The following is a 21,145-nucleotide window of genomic DNA, read 5'->3' as shown; positions in this document are numbered from 1 at the left end:
CCTTATTTAGTAGTCACGCTGTTCCCTTTGGGGGAACACAAGCTTATACAGTATGTAAATATACACAGACAATGACGCCCCCTGCTGCACGCTAGAATCTCTGGAAAAACAAGCCTTTTTCAACTGCAAAATGTACATAAATATACAAAAACTGCTATCTCAAACATGGAGAGGCTTCTTCGTGATCTCAACTAACAGATTCTACAATAAAACGAAAATCACAAATTTTGAAAAAAAAAACTTTGTTTCTCATTTTCTCGAAACTTGTGCTGCCGACTTGTGTCCCTTTTTTCCGTGAGGGGTCACAAATGTATGTAATTTACGTGAATACATGCAAAGGTGGACATTCTGACATTATTTGTGTGCAAGATTAAAAAAACTACCTGTGCATGTTATCCACCTTATTTTTGACTGTGGAAGTAAGTGATGTGTTTCCCTTTTTTGTGCGAGACGTCCATTTTAATAGCCGGCCGGTAGAAAACAGTGTCATGGGAGCATGCATAAAACTTGATTTAAACAGTTATGGTAAATATTTACTACACCTGACATATATAACCCATTGGGAAGATGAAATGAAGAAGTGGACTGATATATCATATAAGGATATTTTCAATTATTTCATGTTGTTGCTCTAGGGGTGACGGGTCTTCAATGCGCAACTATAAAAGCACAAAGGCATACCAGTAACTTTACAATGGGAAAGTCACTTGAGTGTTTTTACATGGAATAGACCAAGAATTCATGTTTTTAACTTTTTCAGGTGATGGTTCAAAATGTCACTCTGGTATGAAGTTTTTTTAACCCCTTAGGCGTCACCCCACCCGTTTGAGTGGGGGGGTGAAAAGCTGAAGTGCATCTTCAAATGAATATTACTCTGGCATTTATTGGTCTAGAAGCCTAATCTTGGTCTTGTTTTAACGACGACAATGTAAGGTTTGTCACTGAAGTGGAAGAGGTGAAAATATTAAACAGAAAAATTGTTATAGCAGTTTACATTTATTTTTATAAAACAAAATCCAATAAAATATTAATTTTATAAATAAAATTATAAAAAAGGTACATTTCAAAAAAATAATCATGTAAACTTGAAGCCATAAGTCTCAAGCAGTTGTGATCCAAATTTCAAGTTCACACATTAGGTTTGTCTCACACTTTTAGTGGTTTAACCAACAACGGCCACTAGGTTTCAACGGTTTGCTGCATACTCTTGTCACAAATTAATAAATTACTGTCACTGCATTATTATTACTGCTAAAACGTTTTGATATATGAAAACTACGTTCTTGGAGCTTTCCAATGATACATAGTTTGCCAACATTTTTGTAGATTTATACCAGAATATAGTGTTATGAATATAAAAAAATGAATATGCATTCCTATGGGGGGCATGTAACAAAAAACTAGAGCTGGGCATATATTAATCTAGATTAATCTCATAGAAAATAAATAATAAATGTTTTATTTATATAATTTTATTTATTTATAAATAATATAGAATATATAAAAATATAAATAAATATATCTATACATATATAAATGTTTTTTAAATACATACATGAATGTGTGTGCATTTATATATACATAATAATTATACACAGCACAAACTCATATGTTATGCAAAAAATACTTTTATTTTGTATGATATTAATCTATGCCCAGAACTACAAAAAAACTGTCACTACATTATTTCTATCATCAGATGACCTTGATATATGAAAACTACATTCTGAAAGTGATATATAGTTTATCAAGATTTTTTAGGTTTAGAGTAGGGGTTTAGTGTTATAAATTTGTAAAAACAAATTGGGCCTACATGTGGGCCTGTGACCTTTTTGAAACTCTCACTATGTCATTTCTTTCCCAAAATGGCGATGATAATTAAAAACTACACTCTTAGAGCTTTCAAACGATATATAGTTTGTCATGATTGGATAAGAATTCGCATTCAAAAAGTAAACATAGGCGTCCAGCTGGCGGAACAATGACATTTAGCAGGCAGAGGTGTCAAGTAACGAAGTACAAATACTTTGTTCAGGGTTCCTACAGGTTTCTTCAAGTTAAATTCAAGTCTTTTTAAGACCTTTTTAAGACCATTTATATAAAAATTAATACCCATTTCACGTCCCTACCAGCAAAGAAAAACTAAAATCCTTGAACTTGTGTTCATTTATTTTTCCGATGTGAAATGGGTAAAAAGATGATAAGCCAAGCAGGTGTGAAAAAAAAAACCCAAACTCTTATTGAACTATCTAGCACTTCTTCTTGCTTTACTCCTTCTTCCTCTTCTTCCTGGCCACCTCCTGCAACGTAACCAGGGCCTTCCATCTGGCTGCATTAATTTATATTAATTTCACATTATATTTAATAAATCCAACCATAAATGAACAAAGCTGACAACGTTTGTCAAAGCATCACAAAACACTTTACTGTTTTTGCACTGACATATGAAGCAATACTTGTGTAAATGACCCCTTTTATCAAACTCTTTTGAATACAATATTATGTATAGTATATTAATGATAGAAAGTGCAGGTCTAGAGATTATAAATGTAATTTGTGTGTTATGGTTTATGTAGTTTTCTTTCCTTTTTAGATAGAGCAGAAGCAGTAAAAGTGCCTCTTTTAATTCCTCTCTTGCGGATTAAAAGAGCTTTATCCACTTATTATTTTAGATTCAAAAGTCTACTTGCTGTCCCAGTGAGTTTTTATATTATGTGAGTGAGTTTTATTATTGACGAACCTGGCACAGAGTTCAGTCAGGTTCTTTTCAAGGATGTGGAATCATTGGCATTTTAGTTTATATGTACATGAGTAAGTGTAACTGTATGTGTCTATGTGTGTATATCTGTTGTTTGTTGTTTTATGGACCAAGACAGCGTGTCCTTAATAAAAAAAAAAAAAGATTATTATATCTAGAGTCAGCTTGAGCTTTGCTCGTGCAATGGGCTTGACATTCACAATTCTTTTTTGCTACCATCTCTGTGATCTTTGAGCAAACTTTTTATATATATATAAACTTTTTAGATATTCATTAATAATAATATTATTAAACAAAGGGATGGAGAAAGAAACTGCAGCGCGTGGTCGTGACTTTCAAACCAAGCCAGTTGTTATCGCAATAGAAACGGAGGCACGCAGCTTGAAACTGCACGTGAACATTAGCGCTGACTGACTCTGATCACGGCCGTTTTCCGATCGCCTCGGGTTTTACACATAATGTTAATCGGACCCGGTCCTCCGTGAAACCCTCTATGCATACAACTCTGCTCAAGTTCAGAAACATGTGACGCTGAACTCGCTTCATGTCGCACCCAATTCATCGAGAAACAGCGAGCACGTGAACGTACAGCAGACTCATCGGGAGAGACACGATGTGCTCGCAACCAAAATGCCATTAATAAAAAAAAGCCGCAGGCGCCGAAAAGCGATGTGTTTGCATCCCTGATTTAATCAAAATGTGGTTGACAAATAAACTTTTAAGGAAAAATATGGAGAAGTTACATACAGCACAATTTTTAAGACCCAGACATCAAAATTTAAGACTTTTTTAAGTCTTTTTAAGGTATTATTTCCAAATTCATAAATTCAATGCTTTTAAGGCTTTTTAAGACCCCGCGGGAACCCTGTTTGTTACCTTACTGAAGTAGAAATTTTGGGTATCTATAGTTTACTGGAGTAATTATTTTTCATTTACATTTTCCCGCAATTATCTATACTTTCTACTCTTTACATTTAAAAAAAAATCGCCTTTTTACTCCTTACCCTTTACTTACTACTTCAAATTGAAAAGAAAAGTGTGAAATAAAACCCGTTGGTCACTTTCAGGTCATTTCACATTCACAAGTCTGTGAAAATGTATAGCTGGCTGCTGACAGCACCAACTCATCTGCGTGATTTTAAAAGTATAAAATGTACCAATTTATATCATGTAACTTCAATCGTTTAAATGACATTGTGCTGCATTGCGTTATGAAGCATGGCAAAGATATCTATGCTACAGGAGCTAAAGTCCATTAGCTACACAAGTACTGATGCAGAAATATAGGCAATTATATATAATTGCATATTTGTATAATTGTAGTATGTGTTGCTGTCAAAATACAATTATAAATGATAACAATAGCATATTTCTATTCTCACACATACTATAGTTGTGTTTGATTTTGCTGCTTTTTAACTAAAGAGGGCACCACTGTAAAAGTCTGCTTAGGGCCCCCATTGCTCTGAAGTTTGAGTTTTTGCACCATTACAATACTTATAGGCAACTAGTCATCTTATCTTCCTCTCCATGGAACATGTTAATGCTCAGTAGTACATATGGTTCTTTAATGCAGTGGTTCTCAAACCTTTTTTTTTGTGGCCCTTCTTGTGTATGGTACATTCCTTCGCGCCCCCACAAAGAAAATGGATGACAAAAAACATTCTAAAACTTTACATTTTAATTTAACAAAACATATTAAATTATACAATGTATTGCTGTTGTTTAGTAGCCTTATTTTTTATTTAATTGCACAGAATTTATGATAAAAAAATGTATTTTATAAAATATTATAAAACTGGGGCCACTTGCACCATCTTGCGGCCCCTAGTTTGAGAACCACTGCTTTAATGTATTTGTTTGCATTGTACTAAATTGTGTCGGCCCTAATGAGTGCCAATGTCCTGCAGTGTTTAGCTCCAGCACTAATCAAGCACACCTGAACAAGCTTGTAAAGGTCTAAAAAGTAATCTGAAAACGACAGGTAGGCAAGGTTTTATTGGAGCTAAAATCTGCAGGACATCGGCACTCCTTGAGTTGATACTTCAACTTCTACAGAAGTATTTTTAACCCTAGTATCTATACTTCTACCCGAGTAATGAATGGGAATACTTTTGACACCACTGTTAGCAGGATATACATGTTTTGAGGCACACTCTCTTCATAAATGAATCAATTACTCTCCCTACATAATTTATTTTATAAAACACTGTTGAAATATGTATTCTAGAGGCTTATAACTTTCCAACGATATATAGTTTGTAGTGATAGATTAAAATTTACATCAACAATATTGAAGTAAATTTAGGTGACTTGTTTGAGTTTTTATGGCGACACATCAAGCTTCACGCGGTCCGACAGTCAGCAGCATTTTTCTCATTTAACACATTGCAAGTTATTCGGAAAAAAAACATGATAAATGTATTAACCTATTACATTTATTCAGTATTGTTTTCGTTTTATGAAAATTATTTGCTTTATAATTTAAAATATAACACAAGTACACGCAAACACATTAAGAACTATTAGAAACATTAACTAATAAGCAGTTATGTCATATATATTCTGTGCTGTTTTTGCATTTTTTTAATAATAGAGTAGCAGAATAAATAAATCAGCTAAATCAGCATATTTTTATCAGCATAATATTAGTTGTTTTTGAATAATTTTATATCTATTGTTCACTGACAGCTTCTATGAAAGTTTTTACTGGATGGATGTGTGAATACAGGTCATGGGTGATCAAGAGCCACATTCACTCTTGTGCAAGGATTATTGTCAAAACTGTTTTTTTAGATTTACTGTGCTTGTACCAGTTATTATGGCAACCCGTAACTGTACAACATTTACATTTAGTCATTTAGCAGATGCTTTTGTCCAAAGCGACTTACAAGTGCACTGAAAAAAATGATTCATTGAATTTAATCAATTTTTTTAAGGTAAGTGGTTGCAATCAATTTATTTAAGCTACATTTAAACAAAAAAGATTAGTAAAGTAAAATAAAATATAAAACTTTTGTTTAAATGTAGCTTAAATAAATTGATTGCAACCACTTACCTTAAAAAAATTGATTAAATTCAATGAAGCATTTTTTTCAGTGTGAGGTAAACAATAGAAGCAATTATAGCAACACAAGAACAGCAATACATAAGTGCACTGGAAATAGTCTTATCAAGTCCAACACAATATGCATAGCCAAGGGTTTGTTAGTAACTTTAATTTTTTTTTTAGAAATGTAGAAATAAAGAGAAAGGTAAATAGAGAAAGGGATAAAGAGAAAGGTAAATAGAGAAAGATATTTTAACGATCTAAGCGCATTGTCTAACGCGCACAGCGCAACGTCTAAATGGGCATGTCCGAATGCACTATTGCTAATTTAACGACGGGAAAAATGGTTTGTGCGCCAAGCGCATGGTCGAAAAGGGTTGGTCCTTTTTTTTTAATGAGTAATGGGTGTGTTTTGGGCGTAACGTGCAATAAACCAATGAGAGTCTCAGCTCTCATCCCCTTTAAAAGCCAGTTGCGCTGGCGCTATGTCTAATATCTATTTAGATGACGGACTTTGTAAACTGAAAAACTAAGCGGAGGAAGAAGATCCCCAGTTTAAGATTCATGTTAAATAATTGTGTTGTTTTTCACTTGTATTGAAATTGTTATTTTTTTTATTAAAACCTTTAAAACCCGTTTTCTTTTAGTCATGGAAGTAAAAAGCAGGCTTGTAATTCCTTTAAATGTATGGCTATCCAATATCATCAAAACATAATTTACAAGTATGTAAGAAAAGGTTTGTACTGTAAAAATACTTCATTTGTAACAAACAGGAGATAAAGAATTTACAAACGGCTCTCCTCACGTTTCAGCACTTTGGACAGCGGTTTTTTAGCAAAGAGTTTTTTTAAGCATAACTTAAAAATGTTTCTCATCTCACCATATCCGCAGGTACAAAGTCATCCATAAATCCGTGAGGTAGCATTTAAAAAAAAAAAATTAAAAACAGATGCATTTGTTTAAAGCGAAGCATTTATTTACTTACCAGGCTGCAGGTGAAGCAGCTCTTTGCGCCTTCTAACGTCTCATAATTAGTCCTCATTTATGTCCAAGAGACTCAATAATAATCTTTTACATTCAATCCTTTAATCTTTCATATTTAAAAGCGTTTTTGTGCTGCTGCGCATTCATGTATGTGTTAAGCAAACCCGCGTTGTCGTCCCGTTTAGGCGCATATTAAATATCCATATTTAAAATTTTATTAACGTAATTAACTACCTTCCGGTAGCCCCGCCATCTTAGTCTCATCCGCATTCAGGATGAGAGCTTACGCAGCGTAAGGAGGTTTCTCTGCTGCTGCTCTGTGCCCCCGCCCTCCGAATATGTCTTACGTCACTAAGAAAAGTGCGTACAATACGCTAATACTCTCTCCTGAATACAGAGGAGTCTAAGATGGCGGCGCTACCGGAAGGTAGTTAATTACGTTAATAAAGTTTTAAATATGGATATTTCTACAACAACACCGCACGGATTACCCTTGGAAGACCTTTGTTTATAATCCTGGAGCCGTTTGGATTTAATTTGTGAAGGATGGACGCACTTTTTTTGGACTGGAAGGTCGTGAACTATTGGTGGACCCCGTAACATTACATTTAATCAACTGAAAGATCTAAAATATTTTATAAAATATCCGAAAATGTGTTTGTCTGAAAACGATGGACATATGCAACTCGGACAGCTTGGGGGTGAGTAAATCATGGGTTTAATATCGTTTTTAGCCGAACTATCCCTTGAGGACAAGACGTCGAAGATGTGAAATCTGATGTAAACAACAGACTATGTAGCTTTCACGGATTATACGCATTTGTGGACAAAAATGGTCATTGAATGTATTTTATTGGAGTTTCATGGATCATTTACACATCTGAAACAGACTGGATTCCATTCGCAATCGTTGTATCAACACAAAAGGTAAGTCGTCATGTTATATTTTGCATGTTGTCATCTTCTGTCACAAAATACTACATTTAGGATGCTAGAGCATCTGTATCTCAAAACAGAGATCATACATTGATGCTAATCCCGTAAATTATACCTTTTAAATGTATATTGATGTTAAAATTGTTTGTAGACAGCAAGTTAGGCTATATAGATATTTTTGCAGGCTAGATAGTTTACAGCGTGGTTTCGAAAGTTAAAAAAAATATTTAACGGCTTTATTTTACAATTCTACAAGAACTAAGTAATAGTGCTTTGCCAAACTAAAAGTGTTTTGCCAAACTAACCGAGACCGGCCCTTACCGCCCCTGCTTTTCTGACGAGTCTAACCCCCGAGCCTCGGACCTCCCGCTAGCTTCTAGCAATAAGCACGCGGTCCACAAGCAGTGTACACCCCCCCCCCGGGTCTTAATTTCTGTAATTTGTGAAAATAATGCGTTTGAAAATGTTTTATAACATGAATATGTTAGTATTGTCCAGGGAAAACGAGTTTATTGTTGAAACTGCTACATCACAATATACGCTGGAATCTTTGTGTGTCATGATGAGATTGACACACCGAGACCGGGCCTTACCCCCCGGCTTTTCTGACGAGGCTAACCCCCGAGCCTCTATAACTTTATGGTCCGGACCTCCCGCTAGCTTCTAGCAATTAGCACGCATTCCACAAGCAGTATACATCCCCCGCCGGGTCTTAATTTCTGTAATTTGCGAAAATAATGCGTTTGAAAATGTTTTATAACGGGAATATGTTAGTATTGTCCAGGGAAAACGAGTGTATTGTTGACGCTGCTACATCACAAATAACTCTGGAATCATTGTGTGTCATGAGTTTCTTCTCCTGTAGTGTACTTATTAGTGATACGTTTCTGCATGATTTGTCTGTTGGCAACATAAACCGTTAATAATAATAATATATAAAATAATACCACAGTATGGTCTGTACTGCTTACGATACCACTAAGCACGGGCACATGACGTTAGTAGTGGGGTGTGATCAAAAGAGCAGCAGCTCATAAATATGTAATGACTAGCTCAAAACGGCTCAATCTGAACTGCACTGAAACAGAGGCTACTAGAGATGGGTAACAATCTTTTCCTACAAGCTATTTCGAGCAAACAACTTTTGAAACATGCTTTATGGAACTCATACACCTATTAACTTGTGGAAAAGCAGTCATAAGATGGGCACTTTAAAGACGGCTACAGAGTCAGCAGGGTAGAAATTCAACTGTAATTGCAAATCTTGTTATACAGTGGCAAGTATGTGAACCTTTTGGAATTTTATAGTTTTCTAAATTAATGTGATCTGATCTCCTCTAAATCAAGGGTATTGACAAACATAATGGGCTCTATTTTAACGATCTGAAACGCAAGTGCGAAGCGCAAAGCGCAAGTGGCTTTGTGGGCGGATCTTGGGCCCTGTTGCTATTTTCACGGCGGGAGAAATAACACTTGCGTCGGGTGCAAATCAATAAGGGGTTGGTCTGAAGTAGGTTCATTATTCATAGGTGTGGTTTGGGCGTAACGTCAAATAAACCAATCAGAACGCTATCCAACATTCCCTTTAAACTCAAGGGCGCAAGTTCAATGGCGGGTTGCTATTATCATGACGGATTTACCAGGCGCACGCCAAGAGCGGTTCACAGCTGAGGAGACCCACGTTCTTGTAAGAGCAGTCAAAGACAGAGAAGTTGTTTTGTATGGGGATAGGAGAAACCCGCCCAAATCAGCGTAGGTTAAACAGGGGTGAGAGAAAATATAGCCACAATTGTCTCATCACCTGGCTTCCCCATCTTTGCGCCAAGCGCTACAATGTCAGGAGACTGGGGAATCACAAGCTTGCCAGCATAAATCGGACACGCCGTGTAACGGGAGGTGGATCTGCCTCTACACATGACCTGACGCCAGCCTGCGAGCACCCTCACCGCTGAAAGGGTTTGGGGGCTTTGAAATCGGAAACACAAGCAAGGTCCAACCCCAAAATACACTTACAAATCAAGTTCACATACATTAAGGTTTCTTATGAAAACATTTTAATTATTATTTACATAAAATAAACGTAATACAGCCACTCAACAAACTTATGAAAATATTTTAATCGTTATTTGCATGAGAATTTTTTAACGCAGCTACACAATACATAAAACTATCACCACAATGCTCACCACAATGATTTCCCTTATCTCATGTGTTAATATTTTTTATTGTAACAATTTATGCTTTGCAAAAATAACTGTTCCATCTGTGTAGATCAGATAAGCAATGCGCGTTGTGCACGCTAAACATTATGGTCAAGCATGCGCCCTTAAAATAGAATCATGTACTACGCGCAACGCGCCACTGACTTTAGACTAGTTTTTTTTTGTTAGTAGCGCAATTGTTTTTTGAAACTGCAAAATAGCATAAGAGATGGTTTGCGCCGGAACACGCCTCCTTTTTTGCGCTGAACCGCCCAGGCAGCGCAAGTTCATTCCCTAGTTTGCCGACGTGCGTCTGTGGAGGGAAAAACCCGCTTTGCGCCGGTGCAAAATACGAAATGATACATGCGTCACTGACAAAGTCAATTGCGCTAGGTGCAAGATAGGGCCCAATGTGTTAAAAAATAATTACACAAAATACTGTTCTTTCATGTCTTTATTGAGAACAACCAAAAAAACTTGTAGTGCTTGTGGAAAAAGTATGTGATTAACACTCTGGGGTCGGCTGCGGCGCGGGCGCCGCAAACTCTTTATTTTCCAATCACTCCCCAAAGAGACTTAGATAACTCTGCTGATTTTGGACATACAGATATGATTTATACATCATTTCTGTCCACTCCCAATAAAAACAGCATGTTGTGCTTTTCGCAAAATTAAGAAAATAAACATGATGCGCGTTTTGTTCTCTCTCCCTCAGTGAAGTCCTTTCAGAAACACGTCAGAAAAATGAACTGTAACTTAACGAATATTTATGATAGAAACAAAAGATAAATGTCTACATAATGCTTGGAATGTCTGCTTTTGGAAGATGTAAGTGAAATCGAAAACAAATATTGTAATTCGTTGTTAACTGTATTAGAAGAGAGAGATGTACCGTCTTTCTTCTGTTGCTTCATTATCTATAATGAGCCACGCCCCCCTCCATTGAAGAGAAGAGCAGAGATCATCCATATTCATTAGTCAACCCCACAGTCAATGGACATTCCGTCTCTGCAGCCATTCACTGCTGTGTTGAGTTTTAATCCGAGTGCTGGAAACATGACATCTACTTGTTTACTCGTGATTGTAACTAAAGTTATCTCCAGACGCGAGTGTGACTCGATCGACGTCCAAACGCACACACAAACACACAATGCCTCATATTTGAAGCGCTTTGTGGTATCATTATAAAAGATGCGATTGCACACATTACATACTTGTTTACTCGCGCCTAAATCTCCAGACAGACGCGAGTGTGTGTGCTTCGTCAGTGTGACGTGATCGATGTCCGACATCTAAATCCTTATTTACTTGCGTATGTGTGTCACTATCTCCAGACGCGAGTGTTTTCTTTGTCTTCCGTCAAACAGGTGACGCGACGGGAACGCACATACACAAACACGCGAGTCAGGAAACTCGACGCGCTTTTTGGTATTCTTATTAAATACGCGATTGCAAACAGTACAATCCTTATTTAGTTGCGTCTAAGCGCATATCTCCGCACAGCAAGTTTATTAAACACAGGAACACCCGCATGTGCACACACACACACATAAGTTACTGTTTCATGATCAACACGTGAGGTAATGGCGGCGGCTGTAAACAAACATTGATAAGTTTATCGCGCGTGTCCCTGGTTGTGTTTCTACTATAATGATTACAAAAACACAAATAAGAGTCCAGACAACGATAGGCAGTTGTTCTTTTGAGCTTTTTACTGGACAAAAGTAAACCTCTCGCTGGCCAACCAAACACAAACCCTGTGTTCACTTTACGATGGCCAAACAGTACCTTTACCATGATTAGGCTACTATGGTTTTTAAAAGGTAACTTATACTTGTGATATTAATAGAAAATATTTCAATAGAAATATATATATATATATATATATATATATATATATATATATATATATATATATATATATATATATATATATATATATATATATATATATATAAAGTGTGTGTTTACATTATGTTGAAAAGTAAACCTTATCATGGTTTTACTACAGAGAAAGTTACATTCCTGTTGAACATCCCCACAAGGCTCATTATGTGGCTCATTATTCAACTCTTTTGTCTCTCAGCTGTCAATCAGTGATTATTCAGGAGCTTTCCCACCTCCACGCATACAGCCTTTCCCAAGCAAAAGTGTCTTAGAAATTGTAAATCAATATGTTGCTTTATGTGAATGAGAAGGCCATATGATTTTCACATCATTTTGAAGAAAAAACTCTAGACTACTAGATCCTGTTTTGAAAAGTCTTGGGAAAACATGTTTAGAATGAGTTTTGTGGTGTTATATCAGTGACTTAAAAATTTTGCTTTTTGGTTTTAGCACACCTGGAGTCTCGTTAATACATTTGGTGGTGGTTCCCTTTCGAGAGCGGTCACTCGACATTGCGTCCGCTGACGCTTTGGGAAACTCCTCCCTCTTCCGGTTTCTGAAGCTTTTATTGAACAACGCCAGTGTTCTGGCCAATGCCGCCCATGACAGCCTTATAGGGGCAGGACTTCCGCTACTATATAGCCTGTTTAGGCGGCAAAATACTCAGATTCTTTCTCTTCACCGTGACTGAAGCGTCTCACCGTAGATCGTCGCACTTGTGAGGGACGCAAGGATCGCGTCCCTTACACGTGTTCCGGCAGAATTTTACAAGGATTTTGAGCTTCGCTCCTCGAGTGAAGGACCGTGTATCTTATGGACTCCGAGATATATCGAATAACTGCGTTCTCGGCAGCAAACCGCCGCCGCCAGAGCGCCGTTGGTGGCAATGCTGTCAAACTGAGGAGAACGTCGCGTGCATTCCACGGTAACGTTACACGCCCTATTAGCCTCATACCCCCGGGGTATCCGAGGTTACGGACGCGGGAAAGACACAAGGCTTCCTTTCCCCACCTACGCAGTGCGGAAAATGCCACAGTGTGCACAATACATTTACCGTTGCATTACCCTGTACTTATAGCGAGCTTCGGCCGCTCCCCTTACATGATAAGACCCCCACCCTGGTGTCTGCTTTGTAATTTAACGCACTTCGGCCAGTGCTAGCATGCACAGACCCCCTTCGGGACAGGTCACGTGCGAGCACAGCGTGCAGACGGCTCCTTTTTATAAGACCTTCACCTGCGACATAGCCGTCTGTCACGCTTGTATAGATGTAACTTAATATTTTCCTTGGCTTCTTTGTGTGATACAGTGCGCTCTGGCTGATTTTAAACGTTTCAGCCACTAGCACAGCGGCTGGCCTAACATAACATTATGCTCGCCTAACCCCTCGCTCAGACAGCCAGCGACATTATCGCTGTGTGTCGCTTGTCTCTTTCAATGAGGCGTTTCTAAATCTGCTTGTCATAAACAAATGAGTACCATCCACGCCAGTAACTGACGAGAGAAGGATGACGTGAACTCCACTGCTTTGTTCTCATTGGTAGTCGCTCCCGAAAGTCGCTCGACATTTGCATAAAGTTAAACTTTTCTTAACTTTCTCGCGTCGCTGGACACGCCCATACGGTCGCCAACGGTCACTGTCGCTCGTGTCGCCGGAAGTCGCCAGGTTTCCATTGAAATGAATGAGATCGCGTCGCTCTGCTACTGCTTGTCGTTGGCTGTCTGAACGAGGGGTCAGGCTGTCCCGCGTGAACCGCGCCCATTTTGGCCACGTCACTACGCGAGCTATTTTGCGTAGCGTCATACGTACACACGGACCTGCTATTCTTCGGACGTACTGAGGGGGGCGGCAATACACCATTAATGTGTCTAAGCTGCCGCAAAAATTATACGAGAAGAAACGTTACGTATACAGAGAGTTATACTTGTGCCTGTTATCCATGCTACACTTGTTGCTCTTCGTATGATCAGTGATGGTACCGCATCACACATTCACGCCCCTCATCTGTGTCGGGTGACGACGGGAATATGTGTTGGCTATGCTTATGCTTTCAGATGTTGTGTGCAATGGCCGCTGACGGGCAGCGAGCTACCAATCAGCACAACATACTTCTGTGCCCTGTATATTGACATTCCCTCTGCACTTGTCCTCTTTGAACTATGTGCCAATAGAGACTATATATATAGCAATATACAGCTCTTACGGAGGATACTCAGCGCGCAGCGCTCAGCCATACTCTGAATGTTCCCGTTAAACACGCGCTGCAAAGAAAAAGAGGGGAGGATAATGTCGGGTTTGATCCTTCGCACTGAGTAGCGATCCGTATCAAAACGCAATGCACAACTCACAATGCTCAACCCCGCTCACTATGCATCCGTTACACACGAGCTGCAGAGCAATGGGGACCGACCGAGTATAGCGAAGTGTGTTGAGTGTGGCCGATCGCTTCTCACAGCGATCTGTCTCGACACACACACACACACACACACATCTAAGCAGTGCACAATGCATCTCACACGCCCCCGATTGGTGGCAACGTTGCTCTATACTTACGCATTGCACTATATATATACTTTTATATATGTATATATATATTTATTTATACATTTCTAATAGCAGCCTATACGCCTGGCTATTACTGTATATTTGCATTGAATAGAGGCTTATTGTACTACATTGCACTGTATATATATACATTCGTATATATATATTTATACATTACTCATAGCAGCCTGCACGCCTAGCTATTAATGTATATCAGCATTAAAAAGAGACTCATTGTACTGCTCGGCACTATACTCATACGTATATTTATATATATTTATACACTAATAGCAGCCTACACGGCTGGCTATTAATGTATATCTGCATTAAATAGAGACTCACTGTACTGCTTGGCACTATATATATATATATATATATATATATATATATATATATATATATATATATATATATATATATATATATATATATATATATACTCATACGTATATTTGTATATATACACATTATTAATAGCAGCCTACATGCCTGGCTATTTATGTATATTGGCATTGAATAGAGAGGCTATCTCTCTCCTCTCTCATCCTGCTCTTAGCTCCCTGGCTGAAGGCAGTGAGCCGATGTGGATGTAAACTTTTAGGAGTTATGTTGCTGTACCAACAGAGGATTACTATTGTGCCTTACACATCCATGCAGTGTTCAGGCAATATCTCACTACAAACACAGGTATCTGACTCCCTGCGTGCGCGTGGCGAGCTGTTACTAAGTTGTTCATTCTTAAGGAAGTGTCTTAAGGAAGTGTCTCTCTTTCTCTCTCGGGTTCTGCATCCGACCTTGCACAAAGCAGCAAGCCACTCCAGACCCAGACTTGGTTTTTATATGGCTCTATGTGCGGCAAGTGAGCCAGTGCCCTTCAGCGGATCACTCCGCTAGATGATTCACACACGTCTGGGTTGTGCACTGTGTGGTACAGTTCAGGAGTTTGCAACATCACTGTACAGGCGTTAACAAACTCTATTAAATGGCAACCTTGCTTCAAAGCACACAGTATGTAACTGGCACCCGACACGCACAGACGACCGGTTACTATCCGTTCCAGTGTATAAGGAGTGTATCTCCTCGCTCGGTGCTATTGCAGAACCAAGCTCTGTTCTTCCATGGCTCTGTGTAACACACCATTGCTTTATGCCACACAATATGTAACTGGAATCCTGTGCGCTGCAATCCGTTACAGAAATGTCCCAGATGCGTGGAGTCGAATCTGCACTTGTATCCTGTATCCAGCCATCCAAGCGGTGAGCTGTGACAGGTTTGATTGGTCGGCAATCAGTGCGTGTCTGAACACACAACCCATGTGGCCCTACAGCAGCCTCTCAGGCACATATGGCTCGCTCGGCGCTATCATGATTTGTCATGGGTTTGTAACATCTCCATATGATGGGTGGCTCACACACCTATGTTTAGCAGCAGGCTTGTTCCACAGCTGACAACATATACTATAATAGGCACACACATGTGTGATCGGAATCATTGCAAACATGTCAATATGGAGCTACAACATCCCGATTGCTCGGCAATGTTTAGCCCATTACCTTACCCTGAACAGCACTCAATTCCTCCCTTGGCTAACGCCGCTGTGATACAGAAGGGAGAGAATTATGAACACCCGCTTTATAGGGTATTTGTATATACTATTACCCAGAGCGGCTGCTAATTTTATTCGACACAGACCACCCCAGCTGTGCAGACCTGTCGCACAATCGGCGCAGCGCGCCGGTACTGAGTCTGGAGTTTACGAACGGGTAATATAGTTTTTACCTGACGAGAGAGGTAGAACAGCTTGTGCAGCCACTATTCTCTCACCCTAGACTATGACCTCTGTTGTGATAGGAGACTACTAGCCGCGCCGGTGGTGCTTATAGCAGGTTTAATGTAGACCCGCACACATTCACAGGGTGTAACGCTGTTCCCTCTTAGCTGAGCGAAATGCGCATCCTGCTATCTTATTGCCCGATTGGGATTGTAGCAACCAGCCACAGACACACTCCTTTGATTAAAGTGGTTCTGCATGTGTGCTGTTACGGCCGTGTTTTGTATTTATTATTATTTTGTGTGGTATGTTGCATTGATTTGGTTTATCCTTTTACCGAGGAGAAGCTCCGCCCTCGTGCACCTGCGGCTCATGATGAAGTTTGGGGTGGAGATAAAAGGAGAGGGTGAATGCGTGAGAAGGCTGAGTTCCCTATGCTGTTTCCATCTGAACTCCAGTCGCCCGGTCGTCACTGCCACTGTCTTTAGCTCTACGTGAGCGTGGCGCACACTTGAGGGGAAGCGTTATTTGTCCCGCTGCTTTGACAAGAGCTCCGTGTGTGTCCTGAGATTTCGCTCATGCTGTAAAAAAACTGTGTATTTATTTAATTTTTGGCTGTTCTATGTTTTTGGTTTTTGGTAAATTGTTTGTGAAAGTCTTTCGTCCGCAACCCTTACAAGTAGTTGCCCGTGGCACGTGAGTGCAACGGCATTTAATAAATATTTAAATGGTGCTTTGACTCGCGTGTCCTTTTTTATGTTGTGTGAACCCCACTACCCTTACGAGAAATTTTGAGGGGTTCGTAACATAAATTGGGGGCTCGTCCGGGATCATTGTTTCCCGAGAGTTTAATCAGCTGCCGGTAATTAATTAACGTGATTTGTTTGGTGTGGAGCAAATCTGGTCTGTCCTACACATTTTCCGGTAAGTCAGAGTAAGCCAACAGGACTGTGCTTAGCGCCAGCTCTGGCTACGGTTTACTGTTTGTTATTTTTTTTTAATTATTTTAGTTTGTTGTGTTTGGAGGTACTCCGGGGGGGAGAGCAATCTCTTAATCGGTACCCTCTGAAGACTAGCTGTAGGATGTAGTTAGACTTCTGGTTAGGTAGGTAGGTCCGGAGTGTGTGTGGATTTTCCTTATTTGTCTCCTCACCGTTCGAGTAAAAATGGCAACTTTTGATTTGAACAAATTCATAGATCAGCCTAGTGTTGAGGGGTTAGGGGCATGTCGGAAAAACGATTTATTTCTGATAGCTCAACACTATGAGATTTCTGTTACTAAAACACAGCGTAAAGCGAAGATAAAATCTAGTATTATGTCTGCGTTGGTTCATAAAGGGGTTTTTCCTCAAGAGGCTGTTCCTGTGGAAGCAGCTGGTCCTGCGAGATCTGCTACAGGAAGTCCTTCACGAGTACTGATCGGTGATCAATCTACTCCAGTTGCTGATGGTATAGAGATAGTTCCACCGTTTTCAATGCCTAAATTCGAACCGAGTTCTCTTTCTACAGAGGCTTCGCCTGAAGTTGTTTCAGATTTACGTTTAAAAGTTCGTTTAGCTCGTCTGCAATTAGAGACTCAGGATCGTGCTCAGGCAAGACAAGATGATTTAAAACGTCAGATTGAAATGTATCGAATTGATGCTGATACAAAAGTGCGACTTCGGCAGGTGGAGTTGCAGGCTGCTCAAAGTCTCCCTAAGCAATCGATTCCTAAAACATCTATTAGTTTGCAAGAGGGCTCTGACGCAGTGGCTGGTCCGTCAAATTCGAATAGTGTTTCTAATAATTCTGTTTCTTCAGGTAACGTATCCGAGTCTGTTCAGTCGTCTCAACATTTTGACGTAGCTAAAAATATTGCAATAGTTCCGCCTTTTCGTGAGAAGGAAGTTGAAGCTTACTTTCAAGCGTTTGAACGTATTGCGAGTGCTCTGAAGTGGCCAACTGAAGTTTGGGCCTTGATGTTACAGTGTAAATTAACAGCAAGATGTGTGTGCGTCCCTTTCTTTGGAAGAGAGCGTCCAGTACGATGCGGTGAAAAATGCGATTTTGAGAGGTTATGAATTGGTTCCCGAGCATTACCGACAACGTTTTCGTACTACGAAAAAATCCGCGTCTCAAACGTATGTCGAGTTTGCTCGTGAGAAAGGAATGTTGTTTGATCGCTGGATAAAAGCGTGTAAGGTTACGGATTATACCTCTCTGCGAGAGCTGATTTTAATTGAGGAATTTAAGAACTGTGTCCCAGAGCGTACTGCTTTGTATTTAAATGAACAAAAAGTCAGTACGGTGCAGCAAGCTGCTGTATTAGCAGACGAATATGCGCTGATGCACAAAACGGTGTTTGTTAAGCGTTCTAATGATTTTGGGGGTTCCGCACCAAATGAGAGCGTATCTGATGTTAAAAGCAAGTGGGTTCCTAGCAGTCCGACCACAAAGTCACGTAAAGAATGCAGTTATTGTCACAAGCTGGGACATTTGATGGCCGATTGTCACAGTTTAAAACGAAAAAACGAGCGGCAGGATTCACTGCCTGTTCAACCCCGTGGTACAGTTCTGGTGAAAACTGTCTCGTCGTCCTGCGCTACTTCTACCCCTGATCCCTGTTTTCAGCCTTTTGTGTTTGACGGATTTGTGTCTTTGGATGGTGTCGAAAGCCGTAAACCAGTGCGAATTCTGCGTGACACTGGGGGATCCCAGTCCTTTATACTGTCAAACATTTTAGATTTTTCTGGAGGTTCTGCGTGTGAAACTAGCACGATTGTGCAGGGCATCGAGATGGGGTTTGTAACTGTTCCTCTCCATCGTATTTGGGTGACTTCTGAATTGGCGTCTGGGTGCTTTGAAGTTGCGGTCCGCCCATCGCTACCTGTGAAGGGTATTGATTTTATAATGGGTAATGATATTGCGGGTGGTAAGGTTATGCCGATGGTAAAGGTAACTGATGCTCCGTGCGGAGATATGCAGTCTGATGCGCTCACTGAAATGTTACCTGATGTGTTTTCAATAAGTGCTGTTACGACCCGAGCACAAGCAAAACGTGATGTTCAGGAAAGCACTAACCTTTGTGACTCTGTTTTTTCAGATATTCTCGGAAATGAAACATTCCCAGAAGTTTTACCGGCACCTAAAATGCCGCAAAGTTCACCTGTTTCTCTTGATTTCGTAACTGATGCGTCAGTTTCACACAAAGCCCTGATGGATGCGCAGAAAATTGATCCGACTTTACAAAAATGTCGTGCGAGCGCTGACGAGATACTGTCACCGGGTAAGCAACACTTTTATTGGCGCGACGCAGTACTAATGCGCACATGGAGCAGTACGCCGAATGCTGAGCAGGCAGATGATTGGAATGTAGTGCATCAAATTGTGCTTCCTTCGCAATTCCGACAACAGGTATTAAACTTGGCTCACGATCATCCTTGGTCTGGCCACCTCGGAATTAATAAAACCTATAACTGAGTGCTCCAGCATTTTTTCTGGCCAGGTTTAAAATCTGATGTTATTAAGTATTGCAAAACATGCCATATCTGCCAGGTCGGAGGAAAACCTAATCAGGTAGTGCCGCCTGCCCCTCTTTGTCCAATCCCTGCTGTAGGAGAGCCATTTGAGCGCGTTTTGGTGGATTGTGTGGGTCCACTTCCACGCACTAGATCTGGTTGTCAATATTTATTGACAATCATGTGCGTGGCTACTCGGTTCCCAGAAGCGATTCCTTTAAGAAGCATAAATGCTAGGTCTGTGACAAAAGCCCTTACGAAGTTTTTTACGACTTTTGGTCTCCCAAAAACTGTTCAAACAGATCAGGGGTCGAATTTTTTATCTCGCGTGTTCCGTAATGTGTTGAAAGCTCTAGGAGTGTCTCACGTGGTTTCGAGTGCCTATCACCCTGAATCGCAGGGCGCATTAGAACGTTGGCATCAGACATTAAAATCAAGTCTGCGTAAGTACTGCTTAGAGACTGGAAATGATTGGGAAGAGGGGGTTCCCTTTGTTTTAAGACTTATTGGGTTTTAGCCCTTCTGAACTAGTCTTTGGGCATAATGTCCGTGGGCCTTTGAAAATGTTAAAGGAAGAGTTTCTGTGTACAGGTCTTTCCGAGAAGACGAATATACTTGATCTTGTCTCCCGCACCCGTGAGCGTCTACATACGGCTTGTACTGCTGCTAAAGAAGCTCTTGCCCGGTCGCAAAAGAAAATGAAGCGCTGTTTCGATCGGAAGGCAGTTGCGCGTAATTTTCAACCGGGAGAGGAAGTTTTAGTATTGATTCCTACTCCTGGGTCTGCTTTTGCAGCGCGGTTCTCTGGCCCTTACGTCGTTAAGAGCAAGGTAAACGACACGGATTATGTTATCCATACTCCTGAACGGAGGCGGAAAACTCGGTTATGTCACATCAATATGTTAAAACCATATTTATGCCGTGCTGATGTTAAAGGTGATACCGCTGTTCTTAATGAGAGTGTTGATGTTTCCGGACCTGAACCGGTGACTGAGTCAAAGGAGCGCGTTTCGTTGCTGACACTTTCTCTGCCTACAGATGAGGAAGATGATGGATTGGAGGTGTCCATGGAGGTTGTCAGGGGTGGTAGTTTGAAAAACTCGGAAGTTTTGTCAAATATTCACTCTCAGTTGACTTATTTGTCGGATGAACAACAGCAGGACATTAAGAAGTTGTTGGATAGTTTTCCGAATTTATTCTGTGATGTTCCTCCCGGTACTAATGTCCTTGCGCATGATATAAATGTCGGTAATGCCCTACCCATTAAACAACATGCATATCGTTGCCCTGTCAGTAAACGGGAAGAAATGAAACGCGAGGTAATGTATCTCTTGCAAAATGGCTTTGCTGTTGCGAGTACAAGCCCTTGGAGCTCGCCGTGTCTCTTGGTGCCAAAATCTGATGGATCTGTTCGTTTTTGCACTGATTTTCGAAGAGTTAACTCTGTTACTGTCCCTGATGCTTTCCCACTTCCGCGTATCGATGATTGTATTGATAATCTTGGGGTGGCGAAGTAT

At 40.1% G+C, this 21,145-nt stretch overlaps 1 protein-coding gene across 4 annotated transcripts in view; it reads right to left on the bottom strand.

Annotated features, from left to right (window-relative positions):
* LOC135771790 (uncharacterized) overlaps positions 1-21,145 on the bottom strand; it is a 407,895-nt gene that overhangs the window by 314,678 nt on the left and 72,072 nt on the right. The window lies entirely within an intron of this gene.

Source organism: Paramisgurnus dabryanus, chromosome 8 (assembly GCF_030506205.2).
Source record: "Paramisgurnus dabryanus chromosome 8, PD_genome_1.1, whole genome shotgun sequence".
Lineage (NCBI taxonomy): Eukaryota > Metazoa > Chordata > Actinopteri > Cypriniformes > Cobitidae > Paramisgurnus > Paramisgurnus dabryanus.
This window is presented reverse-complemented; position numbering and strand designations above follow the sequence as displayed.